Source organism: Phaseolus vulgaris, chromosome 1 (genome assembly GCF_000499845.2).
Source record: "Phaseolus vulgaris cultivar G19833 chromosome 1, P. vulgaris v2.0, whole genome shotgun sequence".
In the NCBI taxonomy this organism is placed as follows: Eukaryota; Viridiplantae; Streptophyta; class Magnoliopsida; order Fabales; family Fabaceae; genus Phaseolus; species Phaseolus vulgaris.
The window spans coordinates 12,847,467-12,871,986 of record NC_023759.2 but is presented as its reverse complement, the minus strand read 5'-3'; the positions used below and the strand labels follow the sequence as shown (position 1 = coordinate 12,871,986).

Here is a 24,520-nt window from a genome sequence, read left to right as displayed (position 1 = left end):
TTATGAGATTCTGGGTCATATAAACGATAACCTTTAACCCCTAAGCCATAACCCAAGAAAATGCACTTCTTAACACGAGGTTCTAATTTTCCCTCGTTTACATGAGAATAAGCAGGGCAACCAAATATTTTAAGATTAAAATAATCAACAGGGTTACCTGACCAAACTTCTTCTGGAATGTTGCAATCAATTGATTTGTTAGGAAAGCGATTTATCAGATAACATGCCGTTGAAGCCGCTTCAGTCCAAAAAGATTTCGTCAAACCAGAATGGGAGAGCATGCAACGAACTCTCTCTAGGATAGTTCTATTCATTCTTTCTGCAACCCCGTTCTGTTGTGGAGTACTTGGGATGCCTTCCTTCTTGCAAAAATCATTGAATTCATTCGAATAGAACTCAAGGCCATTGTTTGTCCTTAGCCTCTTTATCTTCTTGCCAGTATGATTCTCAATCAATAATTTCCACTCTTTAGAAGTGGAAAATGCTTCATTCTTATGTTTGAGAAAATGCACCCACAGTTTTCGTGAGAAATCATCAATAATTGTCATCATATAACGACATTTACCTCTAGAGGAAACTTTTGACGGACCCCAAAGATCCGAATGAATATAATACAAAGTACCTTTGGTTCTGCGTATGGCTTTAGAAAAACTAACCTTTTTCTGCTTACCAAAAATGAAATGTTCACATAAATCAACCTTTCCAGTACAGTGGTTACCAAGGTGACCCTTCTTCTTGAGAATTAGAATTCCCTTCTCACTCATGTGGCCTAATCTCATATGCCACAACTTGGTGTTATCTTTGTTGGGTGAGGCAACAGCTGCAGAACCTATAATTGTTGAACCCTGCAACACATACAAACTATCACATCGAATTTCCTTTAGTAACACAAGAGCTCCTTTAGACACTTTTAAAACTCCACCTTCAGCTGAGTATCTACACCCATGAGATTCAAGGGTGCCTAAGCAAATGAGATTTTGTTTCAACTCAGGGACATATCTGTCACCTGTTAAAGTTCTAACAATTCCATCATGTGTCTTGATTTTGATTGTTCCTTCACCAACAACTTTGCATTGAGCATCGTTTCCCATCAAAACAAGACCATTATAAACTGGTTCATATGTGGTAAACCAATATCTATTGTGAGACATGTGAAAAGTACAACCAGAGTAAAAAATCCATTCATTTTTAGACTTTTGTTCAGTGTTGGAAGCTACAAAACAATCCCCATCAGATTCAGTTTCAACAATACTGGCTTCAACAGATTTTTCTGGTTGTTTACCATTTCCCTTATCTTCTCTATCTTGCTTATTTTTCAATTTATAACATTCAGAGATCTCATGTCCCTTTTTCTTGCAATAACGACAATATTTGGAGTTCTTGCCTCTAGATTTTGACCTAGATTTATGTTTACTGTTCCTACCTTTCTCTTGGTTTCTCCCTCTAACTACTAATCCTTCACCAGAACTTTCAGAATGAATTTGAGTATCAAATTTTTCTTTGGCTAGTAAATTAGTCTTCACATCATCAAAGCTTAAGGTAAGATAATTACCGTATAACATAATTTCTTTGAATTGTCGATGCGAGGGTGGTAGAGAAACAATAAGTAGAACAACTTTATCCTCATCATCAATTTTAACATCCAAATTTTCCAAATCAATTATGACGGAATTAAATTCATCAAGGTGAGATTGGATGGGAGTACCTTCAGACATTCAGAGTGTAAAAATTCGCTCCTTTAACCGGAGTTTGTTTGCAAGACTTTTGGTCATGTATAGAGACTCAAATTTACTCCATATGCCTATTGTAGTTTTCTCGTTGATGACCTCACGCAACACCTCACGGGACAAGCATAATTGGATTGCAGACAATGCCTTTTCATCCATCTCATCCTACTGCTCCTCCGTCATAGTGGTTGGCCTCGTCATTTTACCTGCCAGAACTTTCTTTAAACCATTTTGGGTGAGAACAACTAGCATCTGGACTCGCCAGATAGCAAAGCTGATTTTACCATCAAATTTCTCAATATCGAATTTTGACATTGTTGAACAACAAATCCTAGTTGAATTATCGAAAAGCTCTGATGTCAATTTGTAGAGATATCGTGTGCGGAAGCGTGATAATTTCAACCAAAGATTATGAGAAATTAAAGTAACAAAGAAAATGAGAATGATACTAGAAATTTTTAGGTGGAAAATCCCTTTAAATATATGTAAAAAAACCACCGGCGAGAGAGCCAAAACTTCCACTATAATGGTACTGGGAGTACAATGAATTCCTCCTAATAGATAAATAGCCCTAAAACAATATGAAAAGAGAGAGGAAGCAAGCAAGTGTGTGTGTGTTGCTTGTTTGTTGTGTGTTACATTGCTTGAAGGAAACCACTATATATAATGATTATAGGAGACAACAATAATAAAAACAATTAATGGTAATTAACCTCCCTTTAATAACAATTAATTGTGAACGGTAAGTAACCTCCCAATAATTTCAATTAATTGTCAACGGTAAGTAACCTCCCATTTATGTCAAGATAACGGTAAAGGTGAGTCATAACCCACACAGTATATTATCAAGTCAAGTCGAGGAGAAAGTTTAAAGAGATAGTATGAGAAAAAATATATAATTTTTTCAAATTCTTACATTTTAAATAAAATTTAAAACTATTTCGTTTTAATTAAATTATCTTTATAAATTCTATCAAAATAACATATTTTATTATAAAATATTTCAAAATTGGTTTTAAAAATAGGTTATTATTAGGTACAAAGTGTCGTATTCAAACATAATGTTATTGAATTGAATCAATTTGATTCTTATCAAATGCTCTCAATTCTTTGTGGCTCATTCAATGTGTTGTGCCTTCAACATGATCTCATTGTTCTTCCATTTTTGAGTACTTGAAGGGTTCCTGTGATTCTTGATATTATGCTTTTAAGGATCTGCAGATGTGACTTTTCTTCTCCATAGAGGATGTCCTTGTTATTAATGCTTCATTTCATGTTTCCTATTGTGGCATCAATTTTTGTGACATATATAATTCTTTTGGGACCGCATAAGTTGCATAGACGAAATGCACGACTTTTATGTTAGCAAGAGTCACCAACATGTCTTTCAAGCAACAATAAACGTAATTCATCTTTTCAATCATGAACTATAAGTATTATTTCTTGTCCTTTCCCATCATAGTGGAAAATCTCAAAAATTACCTAGATTGGAAGGAAGCAAAGAGGATAGAGGAAATAGATTTTGAAGCATTCATTTTCAGATCAAGATAATTTCATTAGAAATCCTTTAGTTTAGATATATGGTTAAGTAAACATCAATTATTATCTTAATTTCATTTATAAGTCCTTTAGTTTAGATACGTGGTTAAATAAAGATCAATTATTACACTTCAATGGAAACGTGAACAAAAAGGTCAAAAGGAAATAAAAAAACGCTTCTTATTTAACCTAAGTCAGATAAAGTACACATGTGGAACCCTCACTGAGCTTCTTACTTTGTGGTTTGCCAAATAAAAGTTAAATTATAAAAAAGAGAAATGTCACTTTTTTATGACTGCAAAGTGAAAAACTTCCGTTTATAATGTAAAATAATCTAATTTTAAAAATTTTCATCTTTTTATATTTTAATAAATAATTATTTTTCTTTTACGTTATAATATGGTGGAGAATAATCAACATAAGATTAAAAAAAGTATAGAGTTTACCAAATTATTTCTCACACCACACTTTTTCGCATTGAGAATATGATAAGTCATAAACATTATCAAAATAAATTTAAAAAAAGAAATTATATCTAACTGTTTAAATGTATACTCTATGTATATATTTTAATTGAACTATATTTTTAATTTTCGTTAACAATTTAAAAAATATAATTTACTATCAAAATTTATACCCTCCAAATTTGTGTATACAATATAATTAATTTGGGAGTGTCCATTAATAAATGATGAGTAGGTTTCTTGGGAACATGATAGAGTAGATTTAAGATAATATTTTGTTAATTACTTAGTTTGGTCGATAATAGAAATTTTAAAGTAAAGTTTGAAGTGGAATTGTTTTGGAAAGTGAAATAATTTAACAGCAGTTTGAGCATATGAGTAATGATAGTGGGAGCAGAAAGGTGGTGAGTCCGAAAAGTTTGAAGTATGAAGCATAAGCGTGGGATTGAGGGCACTAAGAGACATGCATGCGAGTTCAGAAGTGCAATAATTGATTGCTACGTTATTTGCTTTCGGCTCCATCATCGTCAATTTTTGCGGCTATCATCTTATTCTCTTTTCTCTTTCTCCCCTCCACTTTCACCCTTTTCTCCTCAATACCATCCACATTTTCCTTCTCTTCTCCCAGACAAACCCTTTTTTTTATTGGGTTTCATCATTTATTTAATTACGAAATTGATATCAGATTATTCAAGATTCTATATTAATAACATAGAAAAATAATTTGTATTATAAATAAAGAATACTTTTTATTTAAAAAATAATAATTTTAAGTGTAACTTAATTTTACAAAATCAATTCATAAAGAAAGGCTGATATATATTTTTATACTATAAAATATTTTTACTTTTAGTTAATATGAAATGTCCTACGCTTATTTTTCTTGTCAAAATCTGTCAACTCGTACTTAAAACTATATATTTATAGATTATTCGATAGCAGATGATATGATAAACTCAATCAATTCTAGTTAGAATAGACTTTAAATAATTATAATATCATCTTAAAAAGTGAAATTAATCTTAACCTACTATTATAAAAAGTGAAATTAATCTTAACTTACTATTATAAAAATAACTTATAAAATGAGGTTTTATATGTTATAAAATATATTTTTTTTAATAAATATGAAGAATTTTCAACAAAGATTTAGGTTAAATTGAAGAATTTAAATTCATAACAAGCATGAAGGTTCATGCACGAGAGTTCTTGGGGTGGGTGTAAAGTTAAGAAGAATTCTTGGTTTGGTCCTCATATGGAAAAGTTTGTTGAAGAAATCTTCAACGGATACTCTTGACCTAGTTGTTTTGTTGGACTCCATTCAAATACATCTATCCATTTTGTATAATAAAGAAGGCCTTAAATTAATTCAAGTAACTATAATTTTGAGTTTTAGAAAAAAATATAATTTTTTAAATTCAGTAATATTTGTATTTATAAATCAAAACATTTGATTTATGAATACTTAATTTAAAAAATACCACCACATTATTTTTTACGTGGTGTGTCTATTTGTAAAACCATACTTACTAAAGAGTTTTTATTTTGTTTTTTTATAATAATTTATATGTGATTGAATGGGAAAGAAGAAAATATAACAAGATAAAAAAAACTAAGGTAATATGTAATTAATTTTTTATAAAAACTAAAATTATACATTTATAAAACGTTAAGGATTGAAGAGTGAATTTAGGCCTACTAAAACAAATTAAGTCTAAAATTTCGTGTAAAAGTTTTCTTCTTCGTATTTTTTTCATTTTTATATCTCTATTAATAAAAGATTTAATCAAGTCTCTCAATTTTAAAAATGTAAAAGTATAGTCCTTTCAACTTTAATCCATTTTTAAAATTCCATTTTTGTTTGTTAAAATTTTATTATGTGTAAATCATCAATGTTTATTTATTAATTTTTTTACTTATTATATGATTATATATTTTTAAAAATTAAAAAGCTTAATTAATTTTTTTATTAATAATAATATTAAATAAAATAAATAAATAATAAAACTAAAATAGTAACTAAATCATTTTTAAGCTTACCACTGGACACTAAAATTATACATTTATAAAACGTTAAGGATTACAGAGTAAAATTAAGCCTCCTAAACCAAAAGTAAATTTTAAGTCTTAAAAATAAATGTAATGAAGATTTAATTAAAACACATTAATAATGTAAAGTTTTATTTTGCTTAATTATTTTCTTTTTATTTTTTCTCCTAGTAATAAAATATTTAATAAAGTCTCTCAATTTAAAAATTATAAAAATATAACCCTTTTGAAGGTTCAATTAATTCTTAAAATTTCAACAACCGCGACATTTTGTTTGTTGAAATTGATGTGATTAGTTTAATTTATAAATTGTCACTGTGTCATACTCGTGTACTCAAGATCTGGATTTGAATTTTTACTTAACCAAAATGTTAATATTAACTTTAATAATAATTATTATTATAATAATAAATAATAATTTTAAAGTATTGAGTGGGTCGTGGTTTGATTTTCTTTGTAACAAAATATTAATATTGACTTTACTAATTTAAAAAATAATAATAATATATAATAATAAATAATAATATCACTAGCACAAAAATTATAAAAGAGCACTCCTTATTTAATGCGGCTCAGCGCTTAAACGCATTCGTAAAAAACACGGTGACATTTTTTAAATTAATTTGATTTACAAATGCGGTTATTCAAATAGCCGCATTTGTAAATCAAGCGCTTCGATTTACAAATGTGGCTAAAAGTAATAGCCGCATTTGTAAATCGAAGCGCTCTAAACCCTAAATCAAAAAGCTTGATTTACAAATGCGGTTTTTACGTTTAGCCGCATTTGTAAATTCTTTTTACCCTAAAAATTTTACGCGCCTCAACAGTTTCGTAGTTTCTTTCTCGTTTGCACTCATCTCTTCTTCGTTTTCTCTCGTTTGCGAACTCATTGTTGCACTGATCGAATGTATTTTGTTTCCATTGCTCCTCAACTGCATTGAACTTCATTGCTTTTAATGGCTTTCGCTTTCCATATTGCTTTCATTTTTAATGGGTTTCGCTTTCCATTGCTGCATTTGAAGGTACTGTTCCATTGGCTCGTCGCTCTGCCACTGCTTCCGCCGCTGCCGCTGTTCCTCTCTCTCCCCTTCCACTCTTCACCAACAACGTTCACCCACAAGGTTGGTTTTTTAATTTTTTATTTTTTTTTTGCATTTTTTGGATTTTGTTTTATTTATTATAATTTATTGTGTATTTTAAATTTTATATTATTTAGTATTTATTATATTTCGAATTTGTATGTTTTTTATGTATTATAATTTGTATTTTTCAAAATTTATATTATTATAATTTATAATTTGAATTTGTATGTTTTTTTTATGTATTATGTAATTTATATTATTTAGTAGTCAGTTGTTACTTTATATGTTATATTTAGCAATAATACGTTCTGGTATTGAGTCTGAGGGTGTTCGACCCTCGGCAAACGCGTGAAATAGAACACTGATATAAAAATTCTAATTATTCCAGAATATATAATATGGATAGAAATTGGATGAATTTTGTTCGTATAAGTGAGGAGTACGAAAGAGGAGTAGAAGAATTTATATAATTTGCACAACGTAACGCGATTAATAGTGGTCATGATGGAGCAAAGATCAGGTGTCCGTGCGTTAATTGTTTGAATGGAATGATACTGGATGTTAATATAATGAGGGAGCACCTACTATGTGATGGGTTTCTTCGATCTTATACAACTTGGACATGGCATGGTGAATTATTAAATTTACCACGTGTTTCCGTAACTGAAGAATACGTGGGGTCCACCATGGATGAAGTAGTACACGATGATGTAGATGATGATCAATTGGAAGACATGATTCGTGATGTAGGAGCTGAGTCTTTTGCAAAAGCGCATGGATATGAAAGTATGTCAAGCGATGCAGAGACTCCATTGTGTCCTGGATCAACTAACTTCACACGGTTGTCGGCGGTGTTAAGATTGATGAATTTGAAGGCAATAAATGGATGGACTGATAAAAGTTTCACGGAATTGCTTCAGTTGTTGAAGGATATGCTTCCAGAGGGAAATACTCTACCTAATCGTTATTATGAGGCCAAAAAGATTCTTTGTCCAATGGGTATGGAGTATAAAAAGATACATGCATGTCCTAATGATTGTATATTATACCGGAAAAATTTTGAATTGTTGAAAAGTTGTCCGAGGTGTGGGTTATCACGTTATAAGTTGAAACAAAAAGATGATGATACTATTGAAGATATATAAAAGCATGGACCCCCAATGAAGGTTATGTGGTATATTCCCATCATTCATTGATTAATTTTAATTTGTTGATGTTATTTTGCAGGCAAACTTTGAAATTCCTGATGTGGAACCGCTTCGATCAAAGATTATATCCAATATCGGACTAATATTTCGTACCTTTAAGTCAAGACTGACTTCGAGATATGTTTTTTGGGATCTTAAAGAAGAAAATCCATGTTTAAAGTACAAACATATTGATGAAGAGACATGACGTCTTTTTAAAGAAAGCCGTCAAAATGAGGCTTGGATGGTAAGTGAAGTAACTTAACTTTTTTTGTTTATATAACATTAATAAGTTTATCTTATTTACTTCAGTTTGTTTATTTCAATTATGACAGGATCGTCGGAAGAAAGCTCAAGAGATAGCTTTGAAGAATGTTACCCCGCACGTTATGTCTCGTTCGGGGTATCAAAAACTTGAGCAAACACTGATGGTGGAAAAGGAGAAATCTAAACAGGGGGCGTTGTCTGAGAATGTGGAAACAGGGGTCACTTCTCCTCCATCACCACCTTTTCGCCATGTAAAATGGAAGAGTGCCCGAATTAAAAAGTCGGGTGCACCAAGTTCTGAACAATCTGGGGTTATCATCGAAAAAATTGTAAGTTATTTTTGTTATTTTCATTTATTTTAAAGAATTAATTATATTAATGCTTGAAAATATGATTTTTGTGTACTCTTGCAGGATTCCTTGGAATCCGACGGTAAATTTGTTGCTGAAGGTCGTCACGATATACTGGTTGAAGCAATTGGACGACCTGAGCACTGTGGTCGTGTTCGTGCAGCTGGACAAGGGGTCAGAATTAAACTATATTTTGGAGTTTCAAAACGACAATCATCCTCCTCCTCCAAAGAGAACGAAACTCAAATGAAGACTAAGATACATGAAGAATTAATGGAGGAGATGAGAAAGGAGACTGATTTGATGTGGCTAGAGATGAAAAAGGAGAATGATCGAATGCGACAAGAGTTTCTATCGCAACAACTTTGTGCTGAGCCGATTGAATCCCTTGTTAGTCCCACTCCCAAGAGCACAAAGGGGAGTTGTGCGGCTCCTCCAACATCAGGGGATGATATCAATGGACAGACGAAGGATTGTGAGCTACTGGTAGTGGGCGGCAAACTTCCTCGGGTGGTGGCCCTTGGAAAAGTCTATCAAGACGCCACCACCTTACATAACGTTCCTCTCTCCCCTGATGTGGCGAAGGTAACAGTTGAAAAAGTACGATTTCCTGATGCTTGTGTTCCACTACCTTCAGATGAGGTATCCACTGTGGCCGATGCATTTCAAACATTCGTTGCCTGGCCCAGAGAGCTCATTCGATTTATGCCCGAACCTCATGTAATAATTTCATTTCATTATATTATTTTTTATTTATATTTATATATTACATATAATTCAATACAAATGTTCTTTATCTTGTAGAAACCTTTTCGGCCACCAAGTCCGGAGAAGAAACGTGAGGTTCCAGTTGACGATCCTATAGCTTCATTAGGTCTCATTGCTAGTCAGATTGGCAATGAACATTTCCCAGTTTCGTGGGATGATACATTTTTTCAAATAAACACTGAACTGCCACTGATGATGTACGACACAGATTTATCAGAATTTATATCTGGGAAACAGGAGCTCAATATAAGTATAATTCAATTTTTTATGATGTAAGTATCTTTACCTATTATTCAATTTACTTTATGTTAAATTATTATTGATTATGCTTTAACTAAAAACTTGTAGGTTTTTTGCATAGAGTCTGTATCACTTAGGGGAAGGAAAATATGTATGGATTCTTAGATCCTGCATATATTAATCCCGTTGGACCAAACTCATATGAGACTCAAGCATACATCACTAACACCCTGGAAAAAGAGGGAAAACAAATTTATTTATGCCCTTATATTAATGAGTAAGTTTAATTATATGTCATCAATTATTATTATTTCATGTTTTAAATATTTACTAACTCTTTTCATGGATGATATAGGCATCATTGGCAGTTACTTGTCTTATCAATGGTTGATAAGACTGCTGTGTGGTTCTGTTCCCTACACAAGAAGATTCCCACAAAATTTAAGGATATCATTGATACGTAAGTACATTATAAACTTAACTTTGTATATGTTACTAATTAACCATCTACTAACGAGGTTTTTTGTATTAACCAGTTCATGGCGTGAATATAACATCCTAAAAGGTCGATCCAGTTCAAATAATTTGAACTGGATAAGAATAAAGGTTTGTAATTTTTTTCTTTCTCTATTATCATTGTTTATCAATATACTAACATATTACTTTTTATTGAATTATAGTGTAATAAACAACCAGGAAGCTATGAGTGTGGCTATTACATTATGCAATGGATGATTACCATTATAAGACTAGGTGTTAAATCTGGTTGGAAAGAGGTAATAACATGATATGTTAAATCATTTTTATAATTCTTGAACATATATATATATATATATATATATATATATATATATATATATAAACTAATTTATGTCAACTATATTTTGCAATGCAGTTATTCACGGACGAAGCACCAATGAATTTGGAAGGCATTTCATATGTTAGAGATTCTTGGTCCACATATTTCATAAATTTTTATAACTCTACCATAGTTAATCAATAGTGTAGGTTTTATTATGTTTGATTACTATTGTAAATGTACATTTTGATTCTCTCAATTTATCTCTATATTTTTGTATTTGTCTGGCTGGGTTTGATCATTATATGCAGGTTAATTTATATGGTTTAGGGACAATACGAATTGAACTTTAAAAAAAAAAACACTATTTACAAATGCGGTTATTTACCAAAGTCGCATTTGTAAATCAAAAAGCAAGATTTACAAATGCGGCTTTGGTAAATAACCGCATTTGTAAATAGTGATTTACGAAAGCGGCTATTTACCAAAGCCGCATTCGTATATCTAAAACCCCTAAAACCCCAGCTCATTCAGAAGAATATACAAATGCGGCTATTTCAAATAACCGCATTTGTAAATCGTATTTACAAATGCGGCTCTATAGCCGCATTTGTATTTATCTGATTTACGACTGCGTGCTGATCAAATGCGACTCTATAGCCGCATTTGTAAATGTGAAATAACCGCATTTGATTAGCATTTCTGCGCTACTGTATAAAATATATTAATAATAAATAATAATTTTTAAACAAAATATAATGAAAGGATTGGAAAAGAGAGAGAATTGAATAGAAAGGATCAATTCGAATTGCTCCCCTAGCACTAGTACAAAAGACGAAATCTACGACATCATATAAAGATGGTTAATAAAAAACTGTCGTAATAATAAAAGAGGTGGTGGTATTTTTGTAATTTTTTTTAAATTTTTGTCATTTTTAATGACGAATCCCGCCTGAACCGTCATTATATGTGTGTCTGTGTGTAATCTGCGACGGATCCTCATGAACTGACGTTATATGTGTGTCCTTGAACCTATTCATTTGTGTGGGCTCCTTACACTCTCACTCCACTTCATCTTCATCCTCCTCACTCTTCCTCACGCCACCCCTGCAACCACCACGATGACTAGGATTTTGTGGGTATTTGGTGGTGGGTAATTAGGGTTTTTTTCTCCTAGGGTGATGCTCCCTCTTCTATGTGGCTAGGATTATTTTTCTCTCTAGCGTTGTGAGATGTGGACAAATTCTTTCGATTTTTATATTTTTTTGGGTGTCTCAAAGATCAAGGTTATTCTTCACAAGCCAAGTCATCTTATGCCACTCAAGCACAAAAGAAGACTTTTGCACAAGCCTTGAATAATGCATGTGATATCCCTCTTTCACATTTGTCTTCTCTTTGCATCAAGAAAGATTTTATATTTGTTCAGATTGATGAAGACGTGTATCTCGCAGGTCTTAAAAATTATAAAAATCACCTTCATGGAAGAATAGTACTATCCAAAGGTACAAATATCTTATCCATATGGACGTGTGAAAAAAGTTGGTTCTTTCTTGAAAATCTCTAGGATCTTGGAAAGTTATTCTCTGGAAAAAAGGTTTTATGAATTATATCTTTTTCTCCCCTTGAAGGTATTAAAAGATTCATAGTAGTATGGTCTTGGAATCTCAATCTAGGTGCAAAGACCAAATTTTGCTTTTATTACAGATATTGAATTTGAAAAGTTGCCTCTATTTTGCTTTTCATGCAAAATGATAAGTCATGATATTTCTAAATGTAGACAATATTCTGATAACCTCAATAGCACGACCAAAACGCCTACTATTGTTTCCAAACCTATTGTTGTACAATATAAACATGTGATTGTCCAGACCAAAGAAATTAATGATGCCCCTCACAAGGAAGTGGTTGGTGTCACAAAAAAAAGGAATTATGTGGTAGAGGTACAAATATATGATGTACCTATTTGTAATGCAAGGGTGGTGGAAGTTGAGGGAGCTTCTATTGATCTTGATACTCTTGTTGAAGTTGTTGTTAGCCAGGTGGATAGTGGATATCTTGTTGGTCAAAAGTTTAAGAAATCTACTGAAGATATGGGGGTTGGTTCAGGACCTCAGGATGATATTTTTGTTGATATTCCCTATTTGAAGATGTCCATTAATATGATGATTTTCTATTAAAATAAATAAATCATTGCCTCCTGAAAATTTCGATCTTTTAGAAGGATTCTATTATCTCAAATCTACAACTAATGCAATAAGTCCTAAATTAGTTGTTGCCAAACGAGTTACTTCTAAATCTGTTTCTCAAGATTTTGTGATGGAGTATGAATTGCTCCACGAGGTTCCAAGCTAAATTGATGGAAGGAAGCTTGAGGATTTGCATCGAAAGTTATCAAATGAAAGAAAAATGGAACTGAATTAAAGGAAGTGCAAAGGTTGCATGAGTTGCTTGAAGAAAATATTCTTCAAAGGTTTCCCTAGCTCTAGATTCTTGGAACTCTAGAAAAGAGAGAGTGAGACAAGATAGTAAGAATTTTGAATATGCAAAGTTTCTTTACTCATATATTAAGTTTGATTTATTACAAGGCAACATTTATTTATAGTGCTTATGGTTCTAAAGATGACTATTAGACTCCTAAATCCTCTCCATTCATGGAGTGACATGTGGAACTTGCTTCTTAAAATCCTCTTCTTTCAAGGAGTGACATGTGGCAATCCTTGCTTCAAGAAACTCTCAAATTAAAAGATGACAAATGGCACAAGGGACTTTAAAGAGTCATGAAAGAGGCGTCTACTTGGAATACTTATAATGGTGCCATGTGGAGTCTTGAGAAGAAGCCATGTGGACATCTAACTTGGCCTTAATTTATACTTTTTACAAATATTTACAAGGCTAAGAGATAGAATAATATCTTTTATAAAGTTTTACAATATTAGGTGCTCTTAGTTTGAGTTGTGGTGGCTAGATATGTTGGGATGACCCTCTATTAGGCTCTCCCTCTTAAAAAAGATTTGTCGTCAAATCCAGATTATAGCTTGGGTATGCCACCACCTTTATGTTTGTGTTTTAGCTTTTCCTCCAGGGTCAAAGATTAACTTGTTGAAACAATCAAATAGTAAAATGAATGAAATATGTACAACAAAATTAAGAAGAAAAATGGAAGAAAGGATCTTTATATCAAGGTCAATATACTCCTTACTTGAGAGATAAAAATATACTCTTTTTATCCAAGGAGTAATTTTGTTTTTATTTTTATTTTCCTATTTTTCTTCCTTGTGAAGTTGCTTAATCTTTTGATATATGTTTAAATTCTTCACCAGGTTTGTTTCTAAAGGAGTTTTTAGCAATGTATGGTTCATCTCCAAACATAAGGGTCTCTTTAATCGACTCCTCATAAAAGTGTTCTAAAGAAGAAGAGTTAATTTCAATGTTTGCTTCAGCTCCAAACAATGATTTTTTTTAATGAAGTTCTTCAAAAATACAGTAGGAGAGTTCTCCATGTTCACTCCCAGGAAAGTGAGGCGCGTCACGAGAACTTCTTACGTACCAAGGTTTTCCTAGCCAATGCTTACACCAAATATTGCTCACTAAAGTATTATGAAAGAGCCTTCAAAATAATTTTCCTACTAAAGTATGTGTATGAATGGCAAAGTAGACCTAAAGACCAAAAGCTCTACATCTTATGCCTTTGCTTGAATTTTATGCTTTGGTTAACTAACCTTGTTTTGTCTTTTTATGCATGATAATAGGGAAGGACTTTGATTACAAGAAGTTGTGCGCTAAGTTTGGAAGCAGGTTGAAGGGTGTTGATGTTGGTTTGACTGTTCCAAAAAAGGATCTGGCCCCGGTCTCTAACGTGGCGCCGATCACTATCATCACAATTCTCGAGACTTCCACGACAACGTGTCAACCCAACCAGTCGACCTCTGCTCCTTAAAGAATAGTGGTGCCTCAAGCATAACCAAGTGACCCTCATCCTACCAAGCTACCAATGTCAAGCATGATATATTGAGGAAAAACTCATGTTACATATGTCAACCATATCTCCACCTTGGTGGCCAACTCGAAATCTTTATGTCACATAAACTTGAGTGCTAATTAAGTCCAAGGTTTGGGCAGTTTCCCCAATCCCTATGATTTCAAACTTCTCAACAAGGTCGAATTGATGGGTAGGTGGTCGCCGTAGGCATGATCGCCGGTTGTGTGTAGTCGGAGGTTGCTGAAGTTATACGAGTCAACATGATCTTCGGTCGACGAAACGGCAATCTCCATGTGTGTAGTCGGTGGTCGTCGTAGGTATGCAAAGGTCAACATGATCGCCAGTCGACGAAACGGCGATCTCCATGTGTGTAGTCGGTGGTCGCCGTATGTATGCAAAGGTCAACATGATCGCCGGTTGTGTGTAGTCGAAGGTTGCTGAAGTTATACAAGTCAATATGATCGCCGGTCGACGAAACGGCGATCTCCATGTGTGTAGTCGGTGGTCGCCGTAGGTATGCAAAGGTCAACATGATCGCCGGTTGTGTGAAGCGGCGTTCTGCAACATGATCGCCGATCGATGAAACGGCGTTCTCCATAGGTGTAGTCGATGGTCGCCGATGTTGGTTATTTTTTAGGAAGTCCACTTACTGTATATGGGTTGGGATACCCCTGAAGTATCCCCTTTAATTTTATTTATTCATTGCTGAACAAAAAAAAAAAAAGGTCGAATTGATGGGAACATTGGACTCTATCGAGGTGATGATGGCGTGGAGCTTGGCTATCATTCACCATTTGAAGGACTTGGTGGGTAAGAGTCTGGACATTGTAAATAAGATCTAAGAGTTGGAACACCAAAATCAAAAGTTGTTGAAAAACAAAGTGGAGGTTAACTCTTTTTTGAAGATGTAAACTTTGGCTTTGGTGCAAGGCCAAGGTTAAATTAAAAGGCTAGAGGTTGTGGTCGAGTTGCTGAAAAAAATGTATGACACCAATAAGAGTAATAAGAGGATAAAGGTTGCGGAGGAGGTGACCTTGGTGAAGGTGAAAGAGGCTGAAGATAACCTGAAAGAGGCGATAACTAAACTCCGTGAGAAAAAAGATTGATTGGCAAAGGCTGACGTGTTGCAGAAGATAGAGATTGTTGAGCTTGGTGAGACAAGCTTAAATGGTTATGGTGAAGGGTTTAATAAAGCAATTCGACAAAAGTCTCATTTTGTTTCTAGTTTATATGTTTCTTTATTTAAAATTGAAAAGATGTCGTCAACGGTGAGTTGATCGACGTTTAGATTGTAAATGTCTTCTAATGAAATAGTTTTTTCAATTTGATCGAGTATGTAAACACTAACTGTAACCAAGAAATTTGGAATTCTATTAAATTTCCAAGTGTTAGTCAACTAGTTATGAATGAAAATAATAATCGACCAACTTTGAACTAACTAGTAGCACAAATCAAAATAATTGACTAAGTTTACATCGATTTGTATTAATTTGTAACTGGATAACTTTGAACCAGTTAATACTTAATGAATGGTTAACTTTGAACTGATTAGCACTAAAGATATAGTAATCGGCCAACTTTGAACCAACTAGTATAAGTCATAATTGGTTAACTTCGAATCAAATAACAAGTTATAATCAACTAACTTTGAATCGGTTGAACATGCAACTTTGAACAAATTGTAACACTCACTTTGAACCGATTGAATAATTAGTTAACTTCTAATCGAATAACAAGTTGTAATAAGTTAACTTTGAACCGACTAAACATGCCACTTTTAACAATTTGTAATCGGCTAACTTTAAACTGACTACATATGAGTTATAATTGGTTAACTTTGAATCGATTGATGATCGACAATCTTTTAACCAATTGGTAAACAATCGAATAATTTCATTAGCCTATCCAATATAGTGAAAAATAATTGAATTTTATTTATTCATAGATGTGTCTCATTAAAATCTTACCCAACAAAACTCTCCTTAGGGATAAAATTCGAGTTACGGAAAAAGAGTATATTATCCTTGTTACAAAAATTGATACAATAAAATGTCAAAACTTAACTAAAATAAATCTTAAGATGAATGGCATTCTATGTACGAGGTATCAATTTTCCACTCAATTATTCTAACATGTAGGCCCCATTTTGGAGAGAATCAACAATTTGGTATGAGTCATCCCAATTCGATGCTAACTTTCCTTCTTATTTGTATCTTCGGGCATCACCGACTTTACACCACACTAGATCTCATATTTGGAAATTTTGTTCTCGAACTAAGATGTTATAGTGTCTAGCTGCCCTAGCTTTGGCAGTCTTTTCTCGTACCCGAGCTTCTTCATGTATTTCTTGCACCATATTGAGCTCAACTCTTAGGTTTGCATTGTTGTGGTGCTTATCATAGACTTGTCTTCGCTAAGAATTTCACTGAGTTCGACGGGAATCATTGCATCTACTTTATAAGTCAAACGAAAATGAGTTTCTTTTTGTTGAAGATTGTGGAGTACAAGAGTCTCCCGACAATATGTCTTCGGCCCATAAACCATTTGCTTGGTCGAGCTTCTTTTTCAGCTCATTCAAAATCACTTTATTGGCTACTTTTGCTTGGCCACTTGTTTGTGGGTGCTCTATGGAGAATATGTGGTGCTTGATGCAAAGTTTTTGCAAAATATGCTCAAAATATTTATCGATGAATTTTCAACCTATGACAATAAAATAAGGCAAACCATGTCTGCATATGATGTTCTTCCAAGAGAAATTTAGTACTTGTTGAGTTGTGATGGTCTTAAAAGGCTCTGCTTCTATCCATTTGGTAAAGTAATTGATGACAATGATCAAGAGTTTCACTTGTCCCTTGGCCAAAAGGAAAGGACCGAGAATGTCCATTCCCCAGGTGATGAATGCCCAAGGTGTGATGATGGAACGAAGCTCTTATGGGGTAAGTGAGTGGATAAGCCCAAATTTCTAACATTATTTACACTTTTGTATAAAGGAGTGAACATCTTTTCGAAGGGTTGACTAGTAGTACCTTGCTCATAACACTTTTGATACCATGCACCAAGCTCTAGAGTGTAATCAACATATACCTCGGTGTAACTCTACCATAATGTAGTGTGCTTAATCATCCAAGCACTTCAATAAGGATAGAGAAAATCCTTGTAGAAACAACTCGTCATTATACATGGTGTAAAATGATGCTTGTTGTTGTAGTTTTCTGCCCTCAATTGCATCATTAGGCCATACATCATTGGTTAAATAGTTGATGATCAACGTCATCCAATTAGAACTCTCAACATTGTCATGAAAGATATCATCATGATCCCAAATTGGTGTGTTGAGCATTTATTGTATAAATGTCCTATGTTGACCGACCTTCTTAGTGTTGGCGAGCTTTGAAAGGACACCAAATTGATTGTTCGCGATTCGGGGTACATATATGATGTCAAACTTATCAAAATGTCTGATCAAATTCTTTGCAATATGATAATATTTTTGCAATAAAAGATATTTGACTTGTCTTGTCACAACTGGGAATTGCTATGACACTTGAGTTTCTTCACTCCTAACTCATGCGCTACTTTTAACCTTACTATCAAGGCTTCATACTCAGCCTGATTGTTGGATGTATCGAAATTAAAATGGATGGTTTGCTCGAGTGTGATTTAATCTAGACCTTCAAGTATGATTCCATTTCACTACCTTTTTTGTTGGCAGATCCATCAACGTTAAAATCCACCATTCATGTTTAGCATCGATTTGCGGTAATTCGACGAGGAAATCGATCAAGAACTGAGCTTTCATGGGTCCTTCGCCTTTATTGGTGAGTCTAACTTTAGATAGCTCCACTGACCAAGACTTCATTCTACTAGCAAGCTCAGGCTTTTGTAGTACCTACTTGATAGGGTACATGGTACGAATGATAATGTTGAAGTTTCTAAAATAATGCCTTAGTCTATGGGCTAAAAAGACTAAGGTGAGGATGAGTTTCTCGATAACCTGATACATTTCTTTAGATGATTGTAGAGTTCGGCTAGTAAAGTGGACAAAACTTTATTTTTAACCATACTCGTAAACTAGGACTGAACACACTGTTGAGTATGAAACTGCCAAATATAGAATTAAAGTAGAATGTGGAGGAGGACTTACCAAGGTTGGTAATGAATCAATGTCTCGCTTGATTTGAAAATCATTTTATCGCATTGTTTATTCAAATCAAACGTGTTGGTGCCTTTTAATAACTGAAAAAATGGTTTGGGCTTCTTGGCCAACTTGGGGAGAAATTTGGAAAGTGCAACAAACTTTCTATTAAGCTTTAGAGCAACTTGAGATTACTCAGGCTCTTCATTTTCAAAATAGTTTCGCACTTATTCAGGTTGGCCTTTATTCCTCTATGTGTAATCATGAAGTCGAGGAATTTTTTGTCTCCTACTCCAAAAGAAACATTTTTATGGGTTAAGGCGCATATTATGTGCTCGGATATGAGTAAACACTTTCTCCAAGTCGGTTGGTGATCTTTAGCTGAGGAAAACTTAATTACCATGTCATCAACGTAAACTTCCATGCTGGGTCTAATATCACATTTGAGCCACTGGTTGTTCCTAAGGAAGTATAGCAAGTTTGTGGAACATAAAGTCTGGATCAATGTTGGGCATATCAGCTGGGCTCCATGCAAATAAATCAACATTGTTAAGGAGCACTTGTTCTATCTCATTCCTCAGTGCTTGACAAATAGTTTTCCCAACTCGTGTTGTTTGAGTGGGAAGAGAACCAAGTTGTACAATGATCATTGGTTCATCAAAATTGGGTCGATTTTCTTCGGCCTTGGGGTCCAAGTTGACTTGATCTTTGACTTCTACTTCACTGATAAGATGTATTTCCTCAATATTATGAACTTGTCGAGGAACTTCTTGTTGTTTGAGATCCTCGAGAATAGGCTCTATTTGTGTTGCACTACTTGAAGTTGAGGCCTTTACCAAATAAGGTGTCACCCACAAACTCTGGGTGTAACATTCCCAAACTATCTTGGGATTTGCCTTTATTGTAATGATGATGTCATTTTCTATAGGAAACTTCATGGCCATGTGCGAAGTGGGCACTACCGTGTTGAGCTGATTGAGTTTTTGGTGTCCGATAAGCCCATTATAAGAAGAATATGCCTCAACAAAGATATACCTAACAGTCAGTGTGCGCTATGTTGCATTGGTACGAAAAGTAGTAAGTTGATTTATATATCCCTTGGTGTGTACTCATTCCCCAACGAATACTAAAACCAGATACGAGTAAGACTTGATCATTGAATGGGACAAATCAAGTTTCAAAAAAGTAGGCCAATATAGGAAATCAGTCGAACTACCCTAATCAATAAGAATTTTACATAATTGCCAATTGGTGATAGTAGCTATAACGACCACTAAGTCATCCTGGTCGGGATTGTTAACACAAAAATCTCTATCTGTAAAGGTGATAGGGGTTCATGATTGAGGTGTTAAGGAGTTCATTGAGTTAATACTCTTAAGATGTCTCTTTTGTGTTGCTTTTGAACTTGCCCGCCAGCGAATCCTCCTGCAATGGTATGAATAATTCCACGAACTTCTTCAGGATTTTGAGGTTGTTCCCTTTGTTGCTCTTTTGTGGGTTGAAGGGGAGGAGGAACAGATGTTTTTATTGGGATTGGTGCTCCTCGACCCTTACCTTGATATCCTTCTCAAAAATTGACCTTTACCTTCCTATCCTTCGTCTCATCATCCTCATCTAGATTGGTTGTTCTGTACAAAACGGTTTAAAGCTCCTAATCAGATGAGCTCTTCAATCAGGTCACACACTTTGTTGCATGCCTTGATTTGGTGATAGCTACATCACTTTGTTGGATAAATAAAGAAGGTGTTGGTGCGGGTTGAACTAGTTCCAGTTCAAAGGCTTCTAAAAGCATGAATTCATGATTGTCATTAAAGGGTGTATATGTATTAAATCTACTTACACATCTCTTCTTGTTTTGTTCCTTAGCTCATTTTCTTTCTTCTACATTTTCTTCTATACTAATATACCTGACAACTCGTGCTCTGAGCTCGTCCATGTTGATAGGTGGGTTAGCATATAAGGAGTCTGAGAAAGGTCCTAGTCAAAGTTCAACCTTGATCGAATGCATTGCCATAATTGGGTGCAAATCGGGATATTCAAGGAGGCTTTAGCAAACTAAGTCATATATTGTCACAATGGTTCTATCTCCTTATACGAGGGAGGCCGAATTCGTGACTAAAGGTTTGCAATCCGCAAACCGAGAGGAAAACCTTGTACACAATGTATCAAATTAATCAATGAAATGTGGGGTAAAGAGTAATACCATTCCAAATTTGTTCCTTTAAAGTGGTAGGAAACAATCTTTAATGTATCCGAAGATCATCTAAAACAAGACTAGCCTAAGTAAGGTAAGCCTTTATATGTGTTGTTGGGTTGGATGTGCCTTCATATGTTTCAAAGTTCGGCCATCTCCAAGAATTTGGTAACTGAGTTTGCATAATTTCATCAATGAAAGGATGAAAGGAAGACAATGCTCGTATCCATGCATTCCCCTGTGGAGGCAGGAGTGCCTTGAAAGGGATTCGCTGAAGACAGGGTTGAGGGACATGTGTTTATGATTGAGTACTCGGTGTGACAATGTTTTGGTTATTTGTCTCTGATCCCTTTCTATGACTTGGTAATTGTTGATTGTTTGTAACTCATCTGTGTTTTTCATTTTGGGCTTCATTGATGGTTAGATGTGACTCAACCTCATGTTGAAGTTATGGCGGTGGGTGCTGCTCAGACCTTTAAATAATTCAGTCATGTTGTATTTGTTGGCGAATGGCTTAGATTTCCTCACGATGTTGCTCCTAGAAGGTTTGAATCTCGTCGTGATGTTGAGCCCGTAGTGACTCTATGTCCTTATCTGTTGGTGGCGTATCCCAGTGATAATTTGTTGTACCGTGGTTTCATTCTTTTGCATCATGGAGTCCATGTGGGCTTTTAGAGCTTTGAGGATTGAGGAATCCATTGCAAAGTGGGATATAGTTGATGTTATTTGACTTCTTATGAATACCATACAGATATGTTGTTGTGAGAAAGTTTTACCAGGATCCATGGTGGACACCAAATATTCTTACCAAGAATAGGATGGAGTAGTCCGAGGTGGAGAATCCGGTTTGTGCTAACGAGTTTATCTCTTCCTTCAAAAATTTCCAAACTTTGAGAAGTCGAGTGGAAGTCTACCTGCAACAAAACTGTCCAACATGTAGTCAGTAACTGTATGAAGAATATGTGTAATTATTAAATAAAAATATTGAATGAGTGAAAAGTACTCCTTTATATGTTATTTATGAACTTATGAACCCATAATTTACCTAAGTAGCCACTTTGATTATAAAAATAAAATTATTACTCGTGAACACATTGAGACAATTATTATTCAATATTTAAAAATATATACGATAACCGCAAATGATTGAGTGTCACGTAGTGAGAAAATATAAACTATTTCATAATTTTAGTTACAACTCAATACACAAATGAGTATGTTTTCTTCCATCAAATGTTTTTAATTAAGATTTTTTTTAATAAGATAATGATCCATTCTCAATTACTCTTTGTTCATTTCCTAATAATAATCCTCTTCGTGCAAAAGTGCAATTTATTTTGTACATAAAGTCTTATTGACATGTAATTTTTTAAAATATTAATAAGTTAATTAATCATTAAAAATTACAGGACAAATTGTATTTAAAATATAATTTTTAATAAAATTTATATCTTAAACAAAGCTTTTTTATTATTTTAAGAAAATTCGTTTTCCAAAATACAATTTTTTTCTTCGAAATAATCACTTTAAAAAGCGATTTCAAATTCAAATTATTTTTTCATTTAAATCGTATTTTAGAACACCATTTTTAATTTAGAAAAATAAAATTAAAATCATATTTAAAAAATATTATTTATATTTATATTTTTGAAATATCTGCATTAGGCAGTTTGCAAATTTATCTTAAGAACTAATGGTCACCAAACTAGCAGTTACATGCAAACTTGTTTAGTAAAAAAAGTGCTTTCACTTTCATACAACAATAGCAACTATTTTATAAGTTATAATTCTTAAATTTTGTGATTATTTAATAAAAAAACCATAAATATTGTGCATGAAAATTAAACTTGTGCTCATTTTACTTAATTTCATTGTTAAGTAAAGTTAAACTTTTTGTTACTAAGAAAAGTAGTTATTAATTATTTCTAACGTTAAAAGTTCATAAAAATATTTACTAATTAGTAAATATAAATTGAATAGCAATTATACTAGTTCGGTTGAAGGAAGGGAAAAACAAAACCAACATTTTTATTAAAACAAAATCTGCCGTCTGTGGGAATCGAACCCACGACCACGTGGTTAAAAGCCACGCGCTCTACCAGCTGAGCTAAGACGGCTTGTTATTTAAAGTGTAAATTTAATTAATAACATATAAGTTTAGTAAAAATATTAATATTTTGTGTTCAGTACGTAAAAATAAATATTTTTTATTTTTAAAATTGTTACTGCATACTATTGTATATATTATAATTTGACAGATTATTTGAATTAAACAAGATTATTGGAATAATTCTATACAAGTTTGTATAAGCACTAGGTTGTGTTCGTATTTCCAGAATTTTAAAATAGAACGATATATATGAAGTGGGAATATGAAAATAAAATGCATTTTAAGTTGGAAAATAAAGAATCTGTTATTTTATATGTACATAGAAACTGAGATAGAAAATAATAGGTCAGCATTTAGAAATTCCGAGACTTTAGTCAAATTCTACATTTAAGCTCTAATAAAATAATTCGTCAATTTTTATTTTATTTTTTAATATTTGATTTATAGGTTTGTTGGTTAAAGTTTAATGATAAGACAATTTCAATATTTCACTATATAATAGCTTATTTAATTACTATTTTGTTAAATAATTCATTTCAAATTAAAATTTAAAAACTTATCTACAATTATATATTTTAATATTATATCATAAAAATAAATAATTTATTAATATATTTAATACTTGTAATATTAATTCTTTTGTTAGAACTCTTTTCAGAATTTTTTATTAGGAGTCACCATCAATATTAATATTAAAATAATAATTAGTATAATTTAAGTTATTTATGATGCATTCTAGTTATCCTAGTAAAAAAGTCATAACGAAAAAATTGTACATAAGAAAAATTTGATAATGATTGACTTTTATAACCGTTAGTCAAAGTTTGAAATAAGGGAAATTATGACCGTTTTCTAAACAATCGTCGTTGTATGTTCTATTTCATTATCAAAACCATTACATTTTCATACGTGTTTATTTATTTTTCAAGTTTTTTCACTCTTTTTAATTCTAAGTTCAACAAAACTTGGGATAAGATTTTGATTATGTGTTTAACTAATAAAATATAAAGTATTTCATCTTAATTAATAGATGCAAGCTATATGACTCAAGCTATATGACTCAAGTTATATGACTGGATAAATGCAAATGTTTTTTAATGTGTTTTGTCTAATACACACACAAGTGTTATGCACTTCATTTGTTAAGTTTTTTCTTGAACAAAGATGTAAGCATGTATACTTAGTCAAATAAATTTTTATTTGACCAGACAATAAATATACTTCACCAGACAAACATAATCATTGATCATTTCATGGTATGTATCAAACTTATAAATATTTATTTCATGCTTGTAGGAATTGTATGCTTCTTCATTTTTTTTCAAAAGGATATTGCAATGTTTTGTCAACATCAAGGTCTCTTGAATAACATTTTGAAAGTTGTTCCATGCAAACACATTTTCTGTAAGAGGCAAGATGACAATGTTATAGAGTCAACTAGTTCTATAAGGCCTTATGCTTTGCTACAAAGGTAGAAGGAAACAACCTTCCTAGGCTTATGAAAATCTATCATGTTTAGAGGTGTTGCTAAATAAGGTACATACATTTACCATTAAGTCAAAAACATTGAATGCCTCTTGCAACTTCAAAGAATGCTCAAACACGGGAAGAAGCAGTAGAAGAAGACCCT

The 24,520-nt window shown here is 32.9% G+C and overlaps 1 non-coding gene across 1 annotated transcript; it reads right to left on the bottom strand.

Annotated features, from left to right (window-relative positions):
* Window positions 1-22,824: 22,824 nt before the first annotated feature.
* TRNAK-UUU (transfer RNA lysine (anticodon UUU)) lies at window positions 22,825-22,897 on the bottom strand. Its single transcript has one exon. It is a non-coding gene; the product is annotated as a tRNA-Lys (tRNA).
* Window positions 22,898-24,520: the final 1,623 nt, after the last annotated feature.